The following is a 23,004-nucleotide window of genomic DNA, read 5'->3' as shown; positions in this document are numbered from 1 at the left end:
GTGTTGTATACCGTGGTCTATATTTTGGAATGTACAAATCTCTAAAGCCAGTTCTACTTATTGGTAGTCTTGAAGATTTTTTTCTTTGGCAAGTTTTTTGATTGGTAGGAGTATCATTACTAGTGTTGGTTTGGCCTTCTACCCCATTGATATGGTGAGGCATCGTATGATGATGATGATATTTGAAGAAGCATTGAAATACTCAAGATTGATTGCTTTTATTAGATCATTCAAAAAGAGGGTGTTAAGTCTTTATTCTAGGGTGTAGGAGCTAATATTTTGCGAGTTATTGTTGGTGTTGCGAGTTATTCAAGGGATTGCAGAATTGAGTTTTGTTGACAGTTATGCAAGCTTTGTCCATCATACCTTATCCAAATATTGACATAATGGTTGGGTCCTTAGTTGTCACTAGTGTGTGGTTTGTAAATAAGTCAGGTTACAGGCTGACTCTAGTTAGAGTGCACGGTCACTTTAGATCTAGTTGAGTTGCACTTTGATTTTGGGTGTGTGGTGAATAATGAAGCGAAGAAGAGAATGTATTACTCTGAGTTTTAGCCCCTTTGTATGTCTCTCTCTATGCTTGAATATGGTATCAGAGCTAACTTCATAATCTCAAATGCAAGCAAAATTGTGTGCTAAATGTAACCAAGCCACTGAGGCACAAAATTCATGAGGGTTATTGTTAATGTCATTGCAAAACTAAAGCCATGGACAACCATCAGCAACTTGTTGACCATGATGATCCCCACAAAAGTACTGACATTGAACCTCAATGGCCTTCTTGTTAGCTTTGCTGCTTCCCACAGCCATTTTTTGAACTACTTCAGGGCCCAATGAGATTTCTCACAAAGATCAAAACATGGAATCGAAATGCCAAGATGAAAGGATCAAGCCTTGAAATACTTTTGACTAAAGGGGTGTGTGTCTCTAGACTTTCATAAGCCAAAGCTTTATGTAGATAGCAAATAATGCTCACTTTAAATGATCTTTTAGCATATATGGGGTTTTAGGATTGTTGCTAGGCATGAGTCTTGGGCTTGAGTCCTGTCTATCTCTCACTCTCTTGTAAACATAAGAGCTTCTTCCACATATTTTTTTGTTGCTTTGGTAGGCCAATAGAGGAATCAGATTGACACAGAGGCCTTTACAACAATGGTCTGGTCATAGCATTTGTAGGATTGTAGCATGTGCTTCTAAAGAGGGTTGTTGGATAAGATTAGGTAGTGAAATTAGTTGCAAATGCCTTACAGAGGTCACAAGCTAGGCTTGCTAATTCGAATCACCCTGTTGCCAAATTTATGCTCATGGGACCCAGTTTAGTGGGCAAAATAGAATTGGCAAAAGCTTCAATTGCTTAAGCACCTTTAGAGTCATTCTTTGCTGATCACACAAGCCTAATCCTCTGATGCATATTGCTGCAACCTTGATGCTACAATTTTATAGAGGAAATTGCTCTTATATGTGTAACACAAAATGACCAAAACCAACATATATTGTTTACATAGTAGAAGGATGTTATTGATTACACTGTATGTTTAAGCAAATCAAGCTTTTCAGAGATTTGGAAAATGGTGTGTTTGAAGATGTAGAAATACAACATGCAATGTGTTCCACCAAGATCACTGATGTCATTTGTTGCATTGTTCTTTCAACTCTTGCTGACAAGGGTGTATGCTGGCCTCTCTTGCTTAAAATTTGTGTGTCTGATTTCAAACATTAATGATGTAGGCACTGAATTTCAGACAAAATGCACATTAGTGTCGTGGAAATACTTATGCTACTTAATGAAGTATTTTTTAAATGAAACTTTCAATATTTTATTATAGAGATATTACAACTCTATACTATAGGACTATTTGGCAAGATGGTATGCCTATGCAAATTGGCTAAAATTTTGGGGGCTTTAACTAAGCTATTGATGTATACTATTTGATTGAAATGAGATGAACTAGAATACGTTTAGAATGTATAAGTTTTGCTTAAATATATGTAAGTAGTGACTCATTAAAAAGACTATTTGTTTGCAAGGAGTCAAGCACTGTTTATTTTAAGATTGCATTGAATACATAGAGTTGCAGTATCACAAATGTTGATAGGACTGACAACATTACACAAATAGTGGGTAAGAAGTTAGATAACAATAACTATGCTATTTGTAAGTTGAGAATGGAGAATTTTCTCATCGAAAAAGGTTATTGGGACTTGGTTATAGGTACGGAAGCTGAGCCTATGCTTCCCAAAAATAATCCAATAGCTAATCATCTTAAGGCACATCGAGTTTGGATGGAAAGAGCTTGAAGGATACTACATTGGCTATCCCTATGTATTTTTTATGCTATGGTTATGCAAATAATGAGTTGCAACTCACCTAAGGATGAATGGGGTATTCTGATGAGACATTGTGATACTACCACTAGTGCTAGAAAAATACAATTGAAGTAGAAGTTTAACATGATGGATAGGAAAGGACAATCCATCCAAGACTATGTGATTGAGATAAAGACTATTGCAGATCAACTAGCATCCATTGGGACTGAGGTAGATGGTCTAGGGCCTGAATACAAGTTTTTTTATATGTTAATTTTAGTCAGGGTTGAAATGGTTGACTTTAATGCATTGGTATCCTTACTTATGCATGAAGAAGTCAAATTGGGTTTAACTACGGGCTTGAGTAGCTCTAAAAATAGAGATGCAACATTTTACTCTAATCAGCAAGGATGTGGTCATCATGGCGGAGGTTCTAGCCATGGCAAGGGAACCTAGCAACATGCATCTCAGCACAGGCAGAGTCAATAGGGATTTGCTAGTAGAGGTGGTGGATACTTCCGTGCGAGGGAGAGATCTCAATCTATGGGCAGAGTCAGCAGGGATTTGTTGGTAGAGGTAGTGGATACTCTTGTGCAAGGGAAAGATCTCACTCTAGGGGGTTAGATGATCCTGGCACACTCAATCTACTCATGAAAATGCAAACGAGGATAAATATTGCCATTACTGTTGCAAGCATGGCTACATTGCAAAAGATTACTAGAAGAGGCAGGCTGATTAGAAGGGTAGACAACAGGATCACTATGCATCATCTAGTCATGCAGAGCCTAAGACTGGTGAGAGATTGTTTGCTATGTCTTATATACGGAACAAGGGCAAGGAGCAATAAAAGCCTGATGATATATTGTATATAGATTTTGACATGGCGAGTGGTTTGTTTAGCTGAAAACATGTGATAGTAGCTGTGTATACACTAGAGATGATTCTCAGCATGACACAACACACACAAGGATTGTTCCTTTGGTTATGCCTGTTGGTAGAAAAAGTAAATTGCATGATGTCTTGCATGTTTTGTCAATCACCAAGATTTTGTTATTTGTTGTGGTTCTGCTGACCTGCATTTATGATTTAATAGAGATGGTTGCTTCATAGAGATGTATGGCAGAGGATGTAAGTTGGTTAATGAAGGCCATAAACATGATATGATGTTTACATTAGATGCAAACATCCCTGAGTTAAATGTTGCTATGTTTGCTCATGATAGGGTAAGTATCTGAGACATTGATATATGGGATAAATGGATTGGACATATAAATATCCAAAAGCTAAAAACTATGTAACATAAGCAACTTGTTATATGGCTAGCAAGGTTTAAGTATGCCGATTTGGGACATGTATGCTTACCATGATAGTTTCGAAAACATGCCAAGTTTCCCTTTGTCAAGAATACATGGAATAGCACCAGGCCTTTAGAGCTTGTGCACTTAGATGTTTGGGGACTTGCTCATAACGTATCACTTGGTGGGTCTAGATACTATGTGACCTTTGTGGATGATTATAGTAGGTACACATGGGTATACATCCTAACGCATAAGGATGAGGTTTTGGACAACTTTATGAAATTTTAAGCTCATGCAAAAAAATAGATTATTTGTTATATCTCATGCTTATAGTTTCATGGTGGTGGAGAGTACATGTCAGAGGATTTTGATAGATACTTAGCAAAGCATGGGATGAGGAGGCACTTGACTTGCAACTATCCTCCTTAGTAGAATGGTGTGGCTAAAAGAAAGAATAGGGTGGTTATGGAGGCAACCAAGGCCACGTTGAATGAGGACATACCTTTGTCTTACTCGACAGAAGGAGCACTTAGGCTGACTATGTCATGAATAGAACACCTATAGCAAGAATACATGAAAAGATACCTTATGAGCAACTCTATGGTTACATGTTTTGTTGAGAGAGAGAGAGAGAGAGAGAGAGAGAGAGAGAGAGAGAGAGAGAGAGAGAGAGAGAGAGAGAGAGAGAGAGAGAGAGAGAGAGAGAGAGAGAGAGAGAGAGAGAGAGAGAGAGTGTGTGTATAACAACAGAGAGCTCAGTCATTCTCTCTATCTTCCATTCATTGTTCCATTGTACTTCTCCACTTACTAAAGAGTAAGTTATACACTAGGTTTCACTAACCAAGACTAGGTCACACTGACTAACCTAACTTATTGAATGTTCAACAAATGTACAATTGGACACAGCTAAGATACTATCGATTACACACAAGATAATGAGCTTGAAGTCTCAACAATCCCCCTCAAGCTCAAGACAAAAACTATATACCAAGTAGTTGTCGAAATCGACTAAACTTATCTTTACCCAAAGACTTGGTAAAGATATCTACTATCTACTCATCCTTCTTTACATACATAAGGTCTACTTTTCTTGCAAGAACTATCTCTCTAATAAAATGGTAGTGTATCTCAATGTGTTTAGTCCTGGCATGATACACTAGATTTGTTGCCAGGAGTACACTACTGAGATTGTCGCATAACAAAGTCACTGGAGCATCTACATGTATGTCCAAATCAACAATAAGATTGAGCAGCCATGCAATCTCACATGTTGCCAATGCAAAACCCTTGTACTTTTCCTTCCTCGGTGCTAGACAATGCAACTGTAGGTTGTTTCTTGTTGCTCCAGCTGATCATTCCACTTCCAAATCCAGAAAACATAACCAAGTTCTATGATCATATGAGCATATTGCCCAATCCGCATTTGTGTAACCAATGAGTTTTAGGACCTTCTTGGGCTTTTACATGAATTGACTTATGAGCCAACTGCATAACTCAAATCAGGCCTAGTGATGGTTAAATAGATCAAGCTTCCAACCATATGCTTGTACATAGTTACATCATCAATTTCAGCTCCAATTCTAATGTCCAACTTGACATTCTGATCAAAGGTGTATCCAATGGTTTACATTCAGCCATACATTCAAAAATGCATATTTCTTTAGCATTTCTATGGCATAGTGTTTTTGCATAAGCCATAACCCATTTTTGGCTTTGATCACCTCAATATCTAAGAAATACTTCAATTCACCTAAGTCTTTCATATCAAATTCAAATTTTAGCATTTGCATGCTAAAGAAGAGATCCCTAAGCAAATTTTGCAAAGGAATAAAGCCATACTTGAGGAAATGCCCAATAGACTAGTTTGGTTGAAACTTTGCCAATCAGTAAGAGTTTATCTCCTAACAATGTTAGGGTAGTACCTAGGGGTCAGAAAGTGAAAGATGCTCAGAAAGATGACCCTAGTGCAAGCAAAGTTAATCCTAAACCTAGTAGGGATGACAAGAAGGTGTTGGACGCCCAAGCGGATCCTCTTGAAAATGAGGATGTTTTGGAGGAGCCTGTGATCAAAAGAAAATGGAAATTGAAAGAAAAGGAGGATACTAAGGTTATTAAGAAGACAAAAGAGCAGTTTGTGTGAAAAGGGAAGAGAGTAGTGGCAAACTTTTGTGAGTTTGACCTATCAAACATGCTTTGTGAAGTAAAAATGGATGTGAATCTACTACAACCAATCCAACTATCATTGACCGTTTGTTGGGTTATGTCATAGAACCTTTTGGTGTCCATCGAGTGGATTGTAAATCATAGGATCATGTAGATAAGTACTACCCTAGGGTGTAGGCATATGTTGATGAAATCTTGATAGACAATGCAATGGTAGACCTCAGCTCATCCATAAACATTATGAGTATGGATTTAATAGAGAGGCTAGGCCTACCAATTCAAAAGGATATCATGATGGTTTTAAAAATGGCTGATGATAGCCTAAGACAACAGAAAGGAATGGTAACACAAGTGCATGTGATGGTTGCTAACATTGAGTGCATCCTTGACTTTCATGTTATCCGATTTGCTAGGAGGGCAAGCTATCTATTGTTGCTTGGACGTCCATGGATATTACATTCCAATTGTTTGGTGGATATTCTAGCTCGCCGACTGATTTTTTGGCATGGGTTAAAGAAAATAATTTTGGATACATACTTTGAGTGCCCTTGGGATGAAAGGGAATGACCTTCCACTATAGAATGGGAGGCACTTGAGGGAACTTCAACTATTGGAACTCAAGTTCCAATGATTCTTAATAGGGTTCTACCACTAAGGAGGTTTATCAAGTATGTTTAAATGAGCTAATAGAGTCAAAGGATAGGACTCCTGATTCTAATGTGATAGAGCTCGATCTTGAGACTCCCAATGATCCTCGCTTTATTAAACTCAGCACTATATTATTTGTTGATGAGCATGCACATTATATAATACTCCTACAAGAATTTAGGAATATATTTGCATAGAGTTATGATGAACTGAAGGGGATTCCCCCCTTTGTTGTTGCCATGCATACAATCCCATTGAAAGAAGGTAGTAAGCCAGTAAGGAAGAATGTTAGACGTATGCCAATTGAGTTGAGAGAGCCTCTTTTTTGAGAAATTGATGCATTTAAGGGAGTCTGGTTTGATCTTTCCCATTGAACTTATAGAATTATACTCATTTGTGGTTATAAGGAAGAAAAAGAACAATCAAATCTACTTGTGTATTGATTTTAAGGAATTGAACAAACTAATGGTGAAAGACTATTATCCTTTGCCCTTTATCAATCAGATTTTAGATTAGTTGGTAGGGTGAGAGATATACTCTTTCATGGATTGTTTCATGGGTTATAAACAGATGGTCATTGTCAAAGAGGATAAGTTGAAGATGATGTTCATTATAATTTTTGGTACTTTTGCGTACTATATGATGGCTTTTAGTCTATGTAATGCTCCTTCGTCTTGGCAAAGAATGGCTGACAAGACATTTGCCAATATATCCACTGAAGAGCTGAAGGTTCTCATAGATGATTTGGGGGTGGCTACTATGATCCATCATAGATAGTTGATTGTTCTACGTGCATGCTTTGAGTGATATCGTAAATATTTCATAGTGTTGAATCCTCGAAAGTGTGTATTCGGGGTGCCTTATGGTTTGTTATCGGATCATGTTGTGAGTGTGGCTAGTATTGCCACCCTGACCACGTGAAAAGGTGGTTGTTATTGTGGCCTTAGAAGCCCACCCACTTGCCGTAGGGAAATTCAATAGTTTTGTTTCAACTATGGGGCATTATCATCAATTCATTAATTTATTGGTTAAATGCTCATTACCCTTGACCAATCTTTTATCTCATAGCTGTGTTTTTGAATGGACAGAAGCATTCAAAGTGGTGTTTAATGATGTCAAAATGGAATTATCTAAAGCACCGATTTTAAAAGCTCCATAAAGGGGTGAGGTTTTTTGTATATTCATGACCGCCACAAGGTGTAGTATTAGTTGTTTGTTACCTATCCCAAATTTGGAAGACACATCTTTATCATATTGTTGCATTCGCAAGCCAGAAGTTGGAAAATTCAAAGCTTTGTTATGGCTATTTGGAGAAGGTTTGCTCAACTACAATGTTTTCCACTAAGAAGTTTAGACATCATATTCTTTATGAGGAGGTAGTGTTCTTCACCAAAGCAGAGGGATTGCCCTTATTTTATTGAATAAGCTTCAACCCCCCGATTGCCTAGCAAAATGGTTGATTTTTTTGTAGGACTTTGATTATGAGATTAGGAGCAAGTGACCAAAACTGTAGGGTATTGTAGAGTGCCTAGTAGATTTTGGTGAGCCTAAGGAAGAGTGGGATGATATTAGCGACTGTGAGGATTTATACAAAATTGATGTAGCTTCTATTCTGTTATGATATGTGTCTATCATGCATTAACTATCAACAAGAAACCTAGTGGAAAATCATTCTAAATCTGAGAAGAGGAAGATTAAGCAACAAGCACTTTGCTTTTCAATAATAGCGGGTGTTTTTTATAGGAAAGGCATGGATGATGTTTATTGTTGTTGTGTAGTACGTGAAGTACCCTTTATTCTAGAGAAATGTCACGATTCAACATGTGGAGGCCATTTCGCTAGACAACTTACTGCCCATAAAGCTTTACATGCTAATTATTTTTGGCTGACGGTTTTTCAAGATGCTTTTATATATGTTAGCATCATGATGACTGTCAGAGACATAATGCTAGGGAAAATCGTAAGCGATCACTTAATCCTATTCTTATGACTCTGACCTTTGAGAAGTGGGGTATCGATTTTGTGAGACTTGTGCACCCTTCATCTACTATGCAGAAGAGTTATATCATTGTGGCTATGAAATACTTTACGAAATGGTCTAAAGCTCAAGCTATGATGAAGGATAATGACAATGAAACAACCAGTTTCATTATGGTCAAATAGTTTACCGTTTCGATCTACCTAAAGAACTAGTGTTCGACACCATGGGACACACTTTTTAAATAAGATCATTGAAGCCTTAACTAAAGCTTTGAAAATTAAACATAATAAAACTAACCCATATAATCCCCAAGAAAATGGACAAGTAGAGAGTACCAACAAGCAACTTATAGGGATTTTATTCAAGATTGTATTTGAGGGTAAGTGTGAGTAAGACAAGAAACTTTATGTGGCTATTTGGGCTTATAATATCACATTTAAAAGAGCAAAATGTCACACCCCATTTAAGTTGGTATATGGGAAAGAGTGTGTCAAGCTTGCCCTCCGAAATTGAGTTACCTACTGTGAGGTTTGTACTGAACTATTCTTTGGGTGAAGAGGAATCATTGTAAGAAAGATTGACCTCCCTAGCATCTTGATGAGATTCAATTATAGGCTTTGTTACATCAAGAGGTAGGGAAGAAAATGGTGAAAGTGCTTCATGATCTTCATGCTAAACAATATAAATTTGTGAAGGGCTAGTTGGTTTTATGTTGTGATGTATATCACGAGTTATTTTCTGGCAAATTGGAACCCAAATGGGATGGTCCTTATAAGATTATTTGTATAGAAAAGAATGGCTCTACATCTCTTTTAGTAGATTTACAAGGAAGTTTAAAAATAAAGTAAACTTTAATAAGTTGAAGCCCTATTATGTATAGGGGCTGACGTTGGACTTAGTACCTTTGCACGTCTTCTAGAATCTAGATTAAACTTGTAGTAGGTGTCAAGGCAATTTGATGGATAGAATCTTTCCTTATTTGAAACATCTATATTTAGAGTAGCATTACCACCAAGGTCGAGTGATCTAGTGGAGTAATAGTTATCACATTATGGAGTGGCAAGACGAATCTTTTATATGGGATATTAAGGTCTATTGTCACCATTGTCATAGGATTCTTATTAGCATCCCTATCGAGTTTAGTGAGGAAGGAGAGATTATACATATCATACATCCTCTCTCTTAGCTCAACTTTGACTATCATAATACGAGTAGGCTAATCGGTATGGCGTGGCTTATCAATGAAGGATGGGTCTATACTTTGTATTTTGGTGAAGTTTTACGAGGGTCCACTAAACATGTGAGTGTCGAAATGGTTATTAAAGACCCTTGATATAGAGTCCTTATGAAAATGGAAGTTTATTTAGGCACATCTTTTACTAATAGCATGGCAAAATATAAGGCCTTAATCATGGTGTTGAATATAGCCTGACATGGTGATGTTTGTCGTTATTGGTGAAAGGCGACTCGTAGTTAGTGATCAACTAATTGAATATAGCCTTCGATATAGTTGAGATATCATCGCGCAACCTTGGATATAGTTGAGATATTTGAGATAGTGACTTGTCATCTAGTTCCTCGTCAGTGGAACTACTTTGTAGATTCGTTGGCAAATTACGCTATCAATGATATATTTCTCAACTGTGATCTTGAGGGGTTATTAGAATTGCCTAATCTTATTAGCCTAGGACTACTGTGGTAATTGCTTGCTAACATGTCTTGTTATGGCTACCGTTGTTTAGTATGGGTGATGAGTTAGGTGGCACTTGACCATCTTTCTATTATTTCATGGACGCATAGGATCATTAAACTACATATTCATAAGACACCCCTTGCTATTTATGCAAGAGGCCTAGCTAATAATCTGACACATTTAGTATAGGGCCTAAGCACCCCATCCCTTGGTTTTGTGTTGTATTTCAATATGACTTATGTGGGGACTAAGGGTTTTTTTTCAACCATAAGATGTTGTATGGTGTGCTTTATAGTTTTGTTTTTATTAGGCCAAGAGGGCCGTTTCTTTTGCAGTGTATTAGTTGATTTTATAAGGCCAAGAGGGCCAATGTGTTTGTTTGGTGTGGGTGCGGTTAATGATTTCTTGTCTTAGTGCTACACTAAATAGATTTGATGGAGTACCTAGAGTGAGCCTCTTATTGCAGCGAAGCTTCTTGTAGTTAAGTCCAAGTGATGTCCTTCCTTTATGAGTTCTTTCAATTTGTGCTATATATATCTATGTGTTATGTGGAAAATTTTCTTCTTTTGGGGATCGACAAGTCAAGGAGTGAAGTCCCAAAGTTTAGGCTATGTGTGTCTAGGGAGGTTTGAGTAGTTGTTCGCCTCCTATAGAGAGTAGTCCTAGTGATCTTGTCTTATTAGCCTACTAGGCAACTATTTCTAGAAGTTTTTATTAGTTGTAAGCAAGATAGAGCAACCTTCCAAATAAAAGAAAGAGAAGAAACAATGAATATATCTAAAGGCTATAAAATAGGAAGGTATCTTTGCAAGGTAATGATCATACCTTCCTAGCAGATGATCATTACCTTGCAAAGATCTGGTAGGTTCCTGGGATGAGTTTAAGCATAGATCTGGTAGGTTTGCGAGGCCGATGCCTTATCTTTCTAGGGTGACATTTAGTCGAAAAATGAATAAGGATGGTTGGAGAAAAAATAAAAGTGAGTAAAAGAAAAGGTTTTAGTGTCACCTTGCAAGAGCTTGGTAGGTTCTTGGATGCCAAGATAGGACTTGAGATTGAGGCCATATTCCCCTTAGGCCATAATACGCTCAACCCCCTCCTTTTCATATGCTCGAGTATGAAGTCCTAAAGTATAAAAAAGATAAATTAAAAGTATCTAGAAATGCAAGTCGATACTATAGGAGTCCTTGCCTAGTAGGAGTTTTTGGACCAGTTGACCTAGCTTAGGTAGGCAAGTCAGCAGACCACCACTTAGGATGACTCCTTTGATGGTTCTTTTTAGCTAGTTTGTGTTGGAGCTAGTTGGTTAACAACTGGCTCTAGATATTTGTCAGATTATACTTAGCCTATCCCTTGTGGATTTTCATGCCTTGATGTTGTCAAGGGGGTAGGGTGAGAGCTGTGTTTGTGTTTTGTTGAGTATTCTTCTTTGAAGTAGCTTGATGCTCTTTATGGTTTCTTTATGTATAGGTTAGTTCGTGGATTCAACAGGTGAGTCACCCATCCCATGGTTACCAATGAGAGTGGATTTTTGTGCGATGATCCTGAAATGAGTAGAATAAGGGAGTTTGATTCACTTTTAAAGGCAAAAAAATGGGGCACAAGCCAAAAGCAATCAAAAGCCTACACAAAAGAGATCTCAATTACTTTGGTAAGTAATTTTTTTTCTATAATTAGATGATCGATGCAGAAAGCTCAAACTAGAGCATGAGGTTATAGAGGGGTACTTCTTAGCTCCTCTCAAAATGAAATAACAAAAAGTGAACTAAGAAAACACTAAAAGTTTGTTATAATTCTTACCCATATTAGTCTATCCTATATTATCTCATTCTTTGGGGTCTAGGGGTATGAAGATTGGAGTCAACACAATGCTAACCATAAACTATATTAATGAGTCGATTTAGAGCATAAAAGTGGCCTTGAGAGGCATAAAATAGCAAATTTTCATGGAAAATGATTAGAGAGTGGATCATGGAGTTGTAGTTTTCCTAAATGTATTTTGATGCTAAGAATTCAACACAAGTCTCCATTTGTCGATTGGAGGTCATTTGACCCCCAATTTATTGGTCGCAAGATATGGTGCTATGAAGCGGCTATTGAATTTAGGAGCCAAAAAGTGCATGAAGAATGTCCAATGCCATGAAGCTAGCTATTTAAATAGATCAAAATTTGGAGGCCATTTACCCCTCCAACAAGGTCAAAACCACTTTTTGGCGGGAAGTATAAACACACGAAACTCAAACTAATTAATTTTATGTTTAATATTTAAGCCTTAGAGGCTTTAAAAAATAACAAATTTAGCATGAAGGAGGGGGGACACAGTTTTTTTGTGCCCTTTTGATTTGGATCAAGATGTCTCTTCGCGTTGAGCAAGATCATCAATGATGGAAGGCAAGGCTTTGATCTACGTGCGAGGCTCTTCATTTTGAATGTATGCACATGAGAAATGATGTAAGAAATGGAATTCTCATTTTTCAATCTTTGTCTCTTCTCTTTCCCTCTCCTCTCTGCACCTTGTTCTCATGACTATTCTATGTGAGAGAGGGGATGTTGAGATGAAAGATTTTGGACATGTAATGATGTTGAAGTGTTATGAAGCATAGATTGAAGGTTGGGGATGCGTCAGCAGCCATAGAAGAGCATCAACAACTTCTCAACTTTAAAAGCTGTGTGGATTTGTATGAAATTAATCGTGTAAGTGCTTGATTTTGATGTTTTATGACGATTCTTTTGTGCATATTGTAAAAAATGGTTTAAACTATTTAAACATGATTTCCATTGCTTAAAATTTTAGAATTCTTAGTTGGTTCTTGCTATTCATATAATTAAAATAAAAACTTTAAAAAATCCACAATGTAAAAATTACGAGATTTTGGGAGATTGAGGGTTTTATGAGGTTTCATGGTTCTTATAGTGTTCAGCTTATTTCCATTCTTTATGTCATAGTGCATACATATAAACAACACATTAAAAATACCCTTTACACCTACCATTGAATGTAAAATCATAAACGATAGGGAAAAAGGAATTGCAAGAGTTGAATATCATTGAAATTTTGATTTTATGCATATCTTGACATATAGGATCTGATTATTCTAAGTCTCTAAAACAAGAGTAGTAGCAGGGATTATTTCGCTGCTGCCTTAGTGATGATGCACTCCATTAAAGTGAAGTCATGAAAAGAATTTCTTGTGCACATCCATACTGTTTGATCTATAGGTTTATTTGTTTGTGCACTTAGAGGCATTCACTTTGTATCCGCATTTCCATATGCGTGGTATTAAGAGAATCATCTCTTGGATGCATTTCACTTGTTTTCGAGTGATTGATCCACATTGAGTGCAAGGTTCCCTAAACCATAGGTCTAGTTAAATTGTTTTCTTTGAAGCTGATGCGGTAAGGATTGAATTATCTTTTGAAACATTTCATTAAAAGAGAGGACTAAGTTGAGTATGTACTTTATGTTGAAATTCCACATCTTGGGGCTAATCCCTAGGGTGTAAGAGAGCCGTTAGTGGGACCACATTGATAAGCTAGGGGGTGATTTCTTTGTTTTTGTTATAAGGTGCTAGACACCATTATGTTTGGGTACTCCAATTGCTTGGAGTCAGGAAGGGCATCATGTTGGACTATGATCTAAAGATTTTATCTACAAATGCATTCTTTGGGTAAATCATTTTATAGTGTTTACATGCTCCTAGCCACGAGGCTCTAGGGGTTGTTTAGGTAAGTGTAGGAGGCCTAAGCGGCTAGAGCCCTAGAGCTAGTGTTGGATCCGTTTTTTGTCCCAATAGAATACAACTATGTGTTTGTCTTGTACATAATACTTCTAATTTCTAAGTAAATAAATCACTACTACTAGCATTTCCTTCTCATGTGTGCTCCATCTAGTTTATATATGTGTGAACTTCTTGGATTCATAAGCTATAGGGTGCCCATCTTGCACCAACACTCCCCCAATGCCATAATTCGATGCATCTGTGGAGATTTTGAAGGATTTGGTAAAGTTTGGCACTTTAAGTATAGTAGTTTAACTCATACATTTTTCATCAGCTCAAAAGTGGCTTGTTGCTCACTTTCCCATGTGAAATTTCCATCTCCTTTGGTTAAATGGAATAATGAGGTGGTTACCATGTTGTAGTCCTTGATGAATCTTCTACAAAACACCATGAACCCTAGGAATTCTCAAACTTCTCTCACAGTCTTTAGCATAGGCCAATTCTTCATTGCCTCTACTTTCTTGGGGTCTACTTTGATGCCTTCCTTGCCTCAAATGAACCCTAGGAATTCTAACTCCTTTATTGCAAACCCACATTTTTTTAGGTTTGACATACAGTTTGTGTTGTCTTTGCTTCTGAAAGACTAATCTTAAGTGTTTCTTGTGTTCCTCTAGGGTTTTGCTACACACTAGGAGGTCATCTCTGTAGATAATGATCAAGAAATCTATCTCGAGCCAAAATATTCCATCCATTAGGCCACAAAAGGTACCCGGCCCATTGCTTAGTCCAAACCCTAGGACGAGCAACTCAAAGCTATTTTGGGAATGTCTTTCTCCGCTATATGGATTTGATGGTAACTTGACCTAAGGTCGTCTATACAACTGAAATATTTGGCTCCACGCAATCTATCTAAGAGGTCTTCAACCAAGGTCATGGGATACTTATTCTTGATGGTGATCGCATTAAGAGCCCTATAGTCTACACATAATCGAAGCCCCCTACCCTTCTTCTTAATAAACAACAATGGGGCACTAAATTGGGACTTGTTGGGTTGAATGAATCCTTGCTCTTCTAATTCATGTAATGGTTTCTTTAGCTCCATGAGTTTTGTGTGATTCATATGGTATGGGACTGGTGGGACTACCTTGGGATTTGCTCGATGATCTTATGGTCTATCTCTCTTTTGGGTGGTGAACCTTTGGGTAGTTTATTTGGCATAACATCCACATATTCCTAATGTATTGCTTCCACTTCTTTGTTTGCCAACTCATGGGTTGGGCTTCTTGACAACCTCCTGCTCGATAAGTCTAGATCATGCATAAATATATCATATCTCCCTACACTTGACTGATTCTCCACTTGTTTGGTACTACAAGTCATGATGTGAGGCCGATTATCGGTAACTTGCTGAGGCGGTACTTGGATTGGTACTCCTAGTTTATTAGGTCCTAGCTTTGCAGTTTGGTATGAGACTCCATGCTTGGTCTCCTTCATCTGCACTTTGATTAATGTCCTTCCTGAGAGTTGCATTCTTTCACATGATACTCTTATACCCTCTTCTTGCATATCTAGCATCATTTCATTAACTCCTTTCCCAAACATTGCAATGATGTATTTGTCATAGAGCTCCAAGCCTAGAATAACTTCAAAGTCGTCCATGGGTATGACTAGAAAGTTGAGTCTAGCTTTCCATTTACCTGATTCCACTCTTGCACGGCAAAGACTTGTTTGAACTTGGCTTCTCCTTGCACAAAGGTTGCTGTTAGCCCTTTTGGAGCCTTAGATAGTTTGAGTTCATGTTTAGCTGCACAATCTAGTGTAATAAAGTTGTGGCTGGCTCTTGTGTCTACCATGATTACTTGATCACCTTTACTCACTCTTCTCGTGAGGTATAAGTGTTGTATTGCTGCTACCCAAGCCACTATGTATTGGGGACATGTACTAATTGTCTCCACTCTTTGGTAGTCTAGGCTCTCTTCACTTTCAATGGGGATTTCCTAGATGTGTGGGGATTGTGGCTCCTCTCCTCCATAAGCATTGGTGACTGCTACCCTAGACCTGCTTGTTGAGGCTATATCTTCCATGGGGCTTCTATTTTGATAGTGGGGTCCCCTGCACTTCAAACATCTAACCCTTGTGGTTGAGGCTTGGAGTCCCCATCATGATGTATTTGATCCAACAGACCTATAAGATGTACTCGAGGTCAGTTTGTAGTGGTTGTTTCCCCATAATCCAATCCTCTTGGTACCAAGGCTGATTGCACATGGGGTGGGGTTATTCCTAAGATTTGACTCCAAATATTTGAGATGGGGCCTCTAGGGGGATTGGGTCTTGGGGTCCAAGAGTTGGTTTGGTGGTAAGGTTGGTGTTGAATCTAGCTTCACTCCCTTGGGCTATCCTTCTCCCTTTTAGGTCGACCAATCTTTTAGCCATCCTCATGGGTTTAGCTAAACTAGTTGGTTCCTATCTTTCAATGTCTCTCCTAGCCCACTCTTGCGTACCAAATAGAAAACCATGTAACTTTGTGTCAATGTCCATGTTGGGTAACTACTTGCTAACAAAATCTTTCATCTTTTCTTGTGTTTGTGATTTCTCCACTCATCTCTTAACTTTGAAATTTTCCATCTTTTGGATAAAATAGTCTTTGAGTTCCTCTTGGAGTTATTCCCATGAAAAGATAGTGCATCCTTGCTCTTATTCCTCTAGATACTAGCTAGCAATGTCCTTCTCGAAGTAGATGGCTACCACTTCTCCCTTCCTATCTTTAGTGATCCTAGCATACTTCAAGTATCTATCTACCTCTGCAATCCATTTTTTCAAAATCAACCTGTCTCTCTCTCCTTTGTACTTGGTGGGTTGGGGCATCTTGAACTTGCCATAGTCATCTTTTGAACTCTCACTCTCCTCTTTCTTCTCATTTTTTTGCCTCTATTCTCTCTTCTTGTCATTTTTCTTGCTTCTTACTTCATCTACCTTCTCGTTGTCTTTCTTTGTGTCCTGAGCTCTCCTAGACATTTCCTCTCTAGCTAACCTATGTACCAATCTGTCCACCTCTTCTTGCAGTTTATGTCTCTTCTCTTCTTTTTATTGTTGTATCATCCACTCTCTATAACCCTACTCCACTTCTAGCTTTCTTCTATTTTTCTCTTCTTCTTCTTCTTCTTCTTCCTTCATTTGCATATTCCTCCACATTGACTCCAACAAACTTGACATGCCCTCCAATTGGCTCTCTAGGTTGGCTACTTTTTCTTCCTAAGCTTCTCTCTATTCTTGACCTAGGCTCTTCTTTCTCTCTTCAACAATTGGGATGGGTGCATTCTCTCTATCATCCTCCATGTTGTTGTGGAGAGCCGTGCAGCGAGACATTATAGATGAAATCTATGTGATGATTTCCATTCAAAGTGGATCATTCCTTTGTGTTCTCTTGTTTTGATGGATTCAATGAAGAATATGTTGAATTTTTGTCATGATAAATCCATGTGAGAATTTCTATATGATGCTACATGAAGATTGGTGTTGTTTTTCTTCTTGTGGTTGATTAAACTATGAAGAACATGCTCATTGATTATACAAGATAGATTTTCTTACAGTAGATTCCTCATTTTTCTTGGTGTCTCTCTTGGAGCTCCACCCCTAAGCGAAAGAGACAAGCAAGAAAACGATTGCAAATGGATGCAATTAAGGTAAATGTATGGTCAAAATCATGCATTTTTCTTAATTGTTTCCTTTAATTCATGTATCAATTTCTTACCACCAAGAGTTCAAGCTCAAGAACAAAGTGGAGCTAGTGATGTGCCTCTTGATAATGATAATGATGATTTCATGGACACCCAAGTATCAACTAACTAGATCTATCACTTGCACGAGAGCATGTTGCCATAGGATTTGAGAATCAAACTATTTTATTCTTTGGATGTTTAATTTATATTAAAGGTGTCAACTAGAATACAACAGGAGTACTCTAATTGTGAACTTACAACAAATTCTAGCACGCTCTAGTGAAGCCAACAAGGAAAAAATTGGGGTGTCGAATCTGACCCCATGGAGATCAGGAAAGGGGGCAATGTATTGTCCAAGTGTCAGATTCTACATGTTTCAAAATGTCCACCCATCCCTTTTTACTGCATGTACCCATACTTGAGGGTGCATGGTTGAAGGAGTGATATGTCTCATTCTAAAGATTGCACTTGATGGAAAATGAAGTCCGTGCAAGTTGGAATGCCCATTTGTAGGATGTGAATAGGGGGTTTGAACATAAATTGAAAGGCAAAAGGCATCTTGCATTTCTTTCAAACAAGGAGTTTTATGTCTGAGAAGGGGATCATCATGTAGTGGCTTAGATAGAGCTTATCTCTAAGAAATATCAGGATGTGTGGCCATGATATTTGAGAGTTGTAAGCACAATGATTGATCCCACTAGGCTTTGTGAGGTTGCATTGCTTGCCAGAATTTTGGGCATGAAAGAGTAAGTACTACATACAATGTTCATATATATTATTGGATTGTATAACTTGTATATTGGCTCTAATATTTTTTGTCTTAAAGCTTGAATGAGCATGCAATCATAGTTACAAATCTCAAAGACACATTGGTCAATGCTGCCAACATATGTGACTATGACATAAAAGTATACTTGTAAGAACAATCATCACAAGTTTCTAGGACATTGAAGGCAAAGAAGAAGCTTGAGGCAAAAAGCTCCCCATCATGGTATCCACTGGTGATAAAGGACATGGAAAAATTAGTTTATCACGTATCCCTATTTTGTGCACTAACCTTTTTAAAATTTGAGGATTGAACATTCCTAATATTTAGGTTTGTAGGTTGAGTTTTAGAAAGAACGGTGTTTAAAGATTGGAGAGGCAACGAAGAAACTTAGCGAGGACCAAAATTTGATCAAGGAATATGAGATTTTCACAGATGTGAAGTGCAAATACAATGATCATATGTAAAAGGTAAGCTTTTTGCTTCTTTGTGGAGCTAGATTCTAGCTTTCATACTCTTTTTTGCTTACTTGGATCGTTTGCCATATCCATATGTTCTCAACATAATCAATCCTTCACTCTAAAGGGAGTGGAGAGAGACTTTATTCTCCTTGAGATTTGATGGCCTTGAGACAATGGTGGGCATTGAAAAGTTGAAACCTAATAGTGATCTCATTAGTTTCCATTGACAAAAAGATATGTGCACATGGTTGAGGATGCTTGAGAGCTCAAGAGTAGTACACAGAGTGTTCATGGGATTCAAAGCACAAATTTTGAATTTAGAACATAATATCTTGCCTAGTCCTTTGAATTGAAAATCTAAATGGAATGTGCTCTTTGAATTTTTAGCTTAGGGTTAGTTTTGGTATATCTGGAGAGGTGTTGTTAGATATGATAAAGAAAAATGCATTGAGGATACTAGAGGATGAGGTGAAATTAGCCACAATTATGGGGAGTTCTCTAGTCCTTGTCAAGCCCACTCTGCATGATTACTTCTTGCAAATTTTTTATGAGGACAAACAATACATCTTTGGAACTACCAAGAAGGTTGGCTCAAAGGACAAGACCCAAAAGAAGGATGATGGCCATGCACAATGTCAACTAGATGTAGCCTCTTATCGCTTGCTCTACAGGTATGAAACTACAATATGTGAATTGTTGTTGTTATTTTCTATCTCTCCTTGATTGGTGGATATGCTATTGTAAATGCACATCTTTTTCTTTTATGTTTCAATGATAGGTACTTCTTGCACTTGAGAGATCTTAAGTTGATAAATAGAATTGCTAGCATCTTGCAAGTCATGGGTTGACATTACAAAAAAGGAATGCACTATGTATGGAGATGACATGGATGGGATTTCTAGGTATGAAATTGAGCAATATCCATGGTGGTTGGATATGCCAAAGCTTAATATCTGGCCACGTAAGAAGCATAAATTTGATGAGTTCAAGCAGGTTGGTGATGGGGCTCATTCGGAAGTATGACATAAGACTAATTTGACATTTGAAATTTTCATTGTCAACTTTGTTACATATATATTTGGGAAATCCTTTATCTTATATTCTTTATAAATCCATTGTCTTTTTTTCCTTCTAGATGAGCTTGAGAGGATAGATAGGGCTCAAAAGGGAAGGAGGAGTTGCCATAGCAGGGAAACATAAAGAGACCAGTAGGTACTCAATGAATTCCTTTGTTTTTGGTTGAAACAGAAGGATTTCCACTTGAAGTGTTGCATTTGTTACTGATTACTAGGGTACATGATGACTTTGTTGAGTCCTTGATAGATTTACTTTCACAGGAGAGTCCGAAGAGGGGTTTATTTCAAAGAATCTCCTATGATTGTTTTGATACTATAGGGGACTAGTCTATACACCCTTGCACATCCTGTTGTGTGCTCCTTGCATGCTCTCCTCCACATGCAAGTCACAATTGTGATCCTACTCTCTGTGCATTTGGGATCACTGATTATTTATTTATGGGTAAGGATTTTGCATCTTCTATTAGAAATGAGGACTTTGGCAAGATTCATAACTTCTTTTTGAGAGTAGATAAGCTTGGCATTGAACATAAGAAGAGGAGAAATGTTGTGTCTTAGGTCATTAACTTCATTCTTCTAAATCTTCCTACGAATGCATCGTTAGGTAGAGATGGTCTTCCAACATGGAACAAAGTGATAGAGGGCCACATCTATCATGGCCTCAGGGTTTCTTCAACATGTTCGGCACTCAAGATAGGTCATTTATCTTGCATCTATCATAGGTGGATTTTTGGGTGGTTTGGAATTCTCACCTTAAGTTCTCTAACTAATCAATGCTTGCCTTGTTATTTTGTACTAATTGCCTTTGGTCTTCTATGATGTGCATCCAAGGATTTTCCCCTTCATGGATAGAAAGGCATGCAACTTGCTTGAATATGGAGATTGTGCATAGATTTATAGTGGAGGACCTTGTTCATACATGGGTGATAGTGATTGTTGGCATCTCCATTCAAGTGATTTTCAAATGTTTGATTTCTTTCTCAATTCATATTTTCTCTATGCACTTGTGCTGCCATTCTTATTCTTGTATTGGTGGATCGCAACATATGGATGTATTATTCTTATATATGCTTCGACATTATGGGGGGTTTAGCTTCTCTATGTCTCTTTGATGGATTAGCATTGGCATAGAGGTAGGGTGTAGACTTCACTTCGCATGTACTACAACACTACTTGTGAGATGCAGGGAGAGGGATGGAAACTGAAGAGGAATGTTACCTCAAACTAGTGTGAAATGCAATGTTGGTTACATGCAGAGTCTTTTGGATGCATTGTGTCCTCCTCAAGGACTAGCTTTGGAGATATGGTATAGTTCCATTGATGCATATATGCATGGCTTCTAGGAATCCATGTTAATCATTTGTTAGTAACCTTGATATTATTGATGGCATTGTAGCCTTTGGTGAAGAGACTTCTTGCAGCTCCTAGGGTTGATAGCAAGTATAATAGTAGGGAGAGCAACTAGGAGGATGAGGCTTATGGGTGCCCTTTTGATTAGTATGGCTCACTCTTTATAATACTTGACCTCCTAATACAATACTTGATGCTTTGTGGTAGGACTTCAATGCATATGATAGATATCTCATATGTGAATGTTTTCTATTACTTGCATTGCATAGTTTTGTATGGGTATAGAAATGGATTGTCTCATCCATTGATGCATCATCATGGTTACTACATTTACAACAAACAATTTGATTGCAACTCTAAATAAGGTTTATAATTTGTACACTTTTCCAATATCCCAATAGTGCATTGCCTTGCTATGCAGAGACAATGGCGACTATCATGAGCATGGATAGATGTTATGTCCAACAAGGGGCTAGAAGTAGACACAAGCTAAGCCAAAATTATATGAATGATGAGAGAAAGTATTCTTCATCTCATTTTGGTATGCTACTAAAGGAATGCATCTTGTAGTGAGCTAGATTACATATTTCAATTGATATATGACAATCTTTGCAATAGATAATATATATTGATTCCACATTGTAAATTGTGTCTAGTATATACTAAGTGGACCATATATTTGGCTTTATTTGTCTTGATAATCTTCAAATTTTACCAAAATAGCTAAGTTTCTACCTTTGCTCAGTTGAAAGTTGAACTCCTAAAACCTAAAAGTGTTTAAGCTATCATAATTGTCCACGACTTCTACAATATGCTTTTATCCACTCAAAATGGATAAAATGGTTGCTCCTTATCTCAATAAGCACTCAATAAGGCTCAACTAAGCCTTGGGAAACTCCTCAATAAGCTGGCAAGCTGGAACAAGTCAGGAGAAGGGAAGATTCAATGCATACCTCAAGAGGAAGAAATGATGGCTACTGATGCTAAAACGAAGCAGAACACAAAGACCAAATGCTGGACTACGATCCAATCGACTTAATGTGCCTTGCTTACGAGCTTCAAATGACAAAACTTTTGGCTATGTTAGGACGGCATGTTTTCACCCAATCTATCTTTTATAGTCTAAATCATTGGTTTCTCTTAAGACCTTGAGTTAAAGATTTGAATATGAGATGAAGCAAAGAATGAAGAAGATCCTTGAATGGCTGGTATTGATACAAGTTGAAAGGTAGAGCCCAAATGGAAGCATACAAGGAAGCAAGAGCTATGGTAGATGGAGTAATAAAGCAACAGAGAGAGGCACTATATGTGGGAACTCCAATAGTCACAATGCATGGCCAACCTTCCCTTATTCTAGAGTCAGTAAAAGAATAAAGAATAAAGTAATAGTGATGGGTGCCTACCACCTATATGTACAGTGTGTAGTCATGGTGTGTGAAGTAAATACAAGACAATGTAGGTACAAGCACCTTTACCCCCAACATTGAGATCTCAAGAGCAAAAATGGAGTATTCATGGGATGGCAAGTACAAATTCTAAATTTAGAATATAAGATATTACCTAACCATTTTCTTTAACAATTTAAATTGAAAGTTGTATATATGTATACTTTGAATTTCTCCACATAAATTTTGTTTGAGTATAGATGGTTGTCTAGAGAGGTATATTTGATATGATTGAGAAAAATGCATTGTAGACTTTGGAGAATGAGGTGAAATTAACAACCATAGGGAATCCTCTAGTGCTGCACTCTCTACATGATTATTTCTCATAGATTTGGTATAAAGGAAAAAACACATATTTGGAACTATCATGAAAGTTGG

Source organism: Lygodium microphyllum, chromosome 3, assembly GCF_053477565.2.
Source record: "Lygodium microphyllum isolate KBCC chromosome 3, Lygodium_microphyllum_v1.1.10, whole genome shotgun sequence".
Classification (NCBI taxonomy): Eukaryota; Viridiplantae; Streptophyta; class Polypodiopsida; order Schizaeales; family Lygodiaceae; genus Lygodium; species Lygodium microphyllum.
This window is presented reverse-complemented; position numbering follows the sequence as displayed.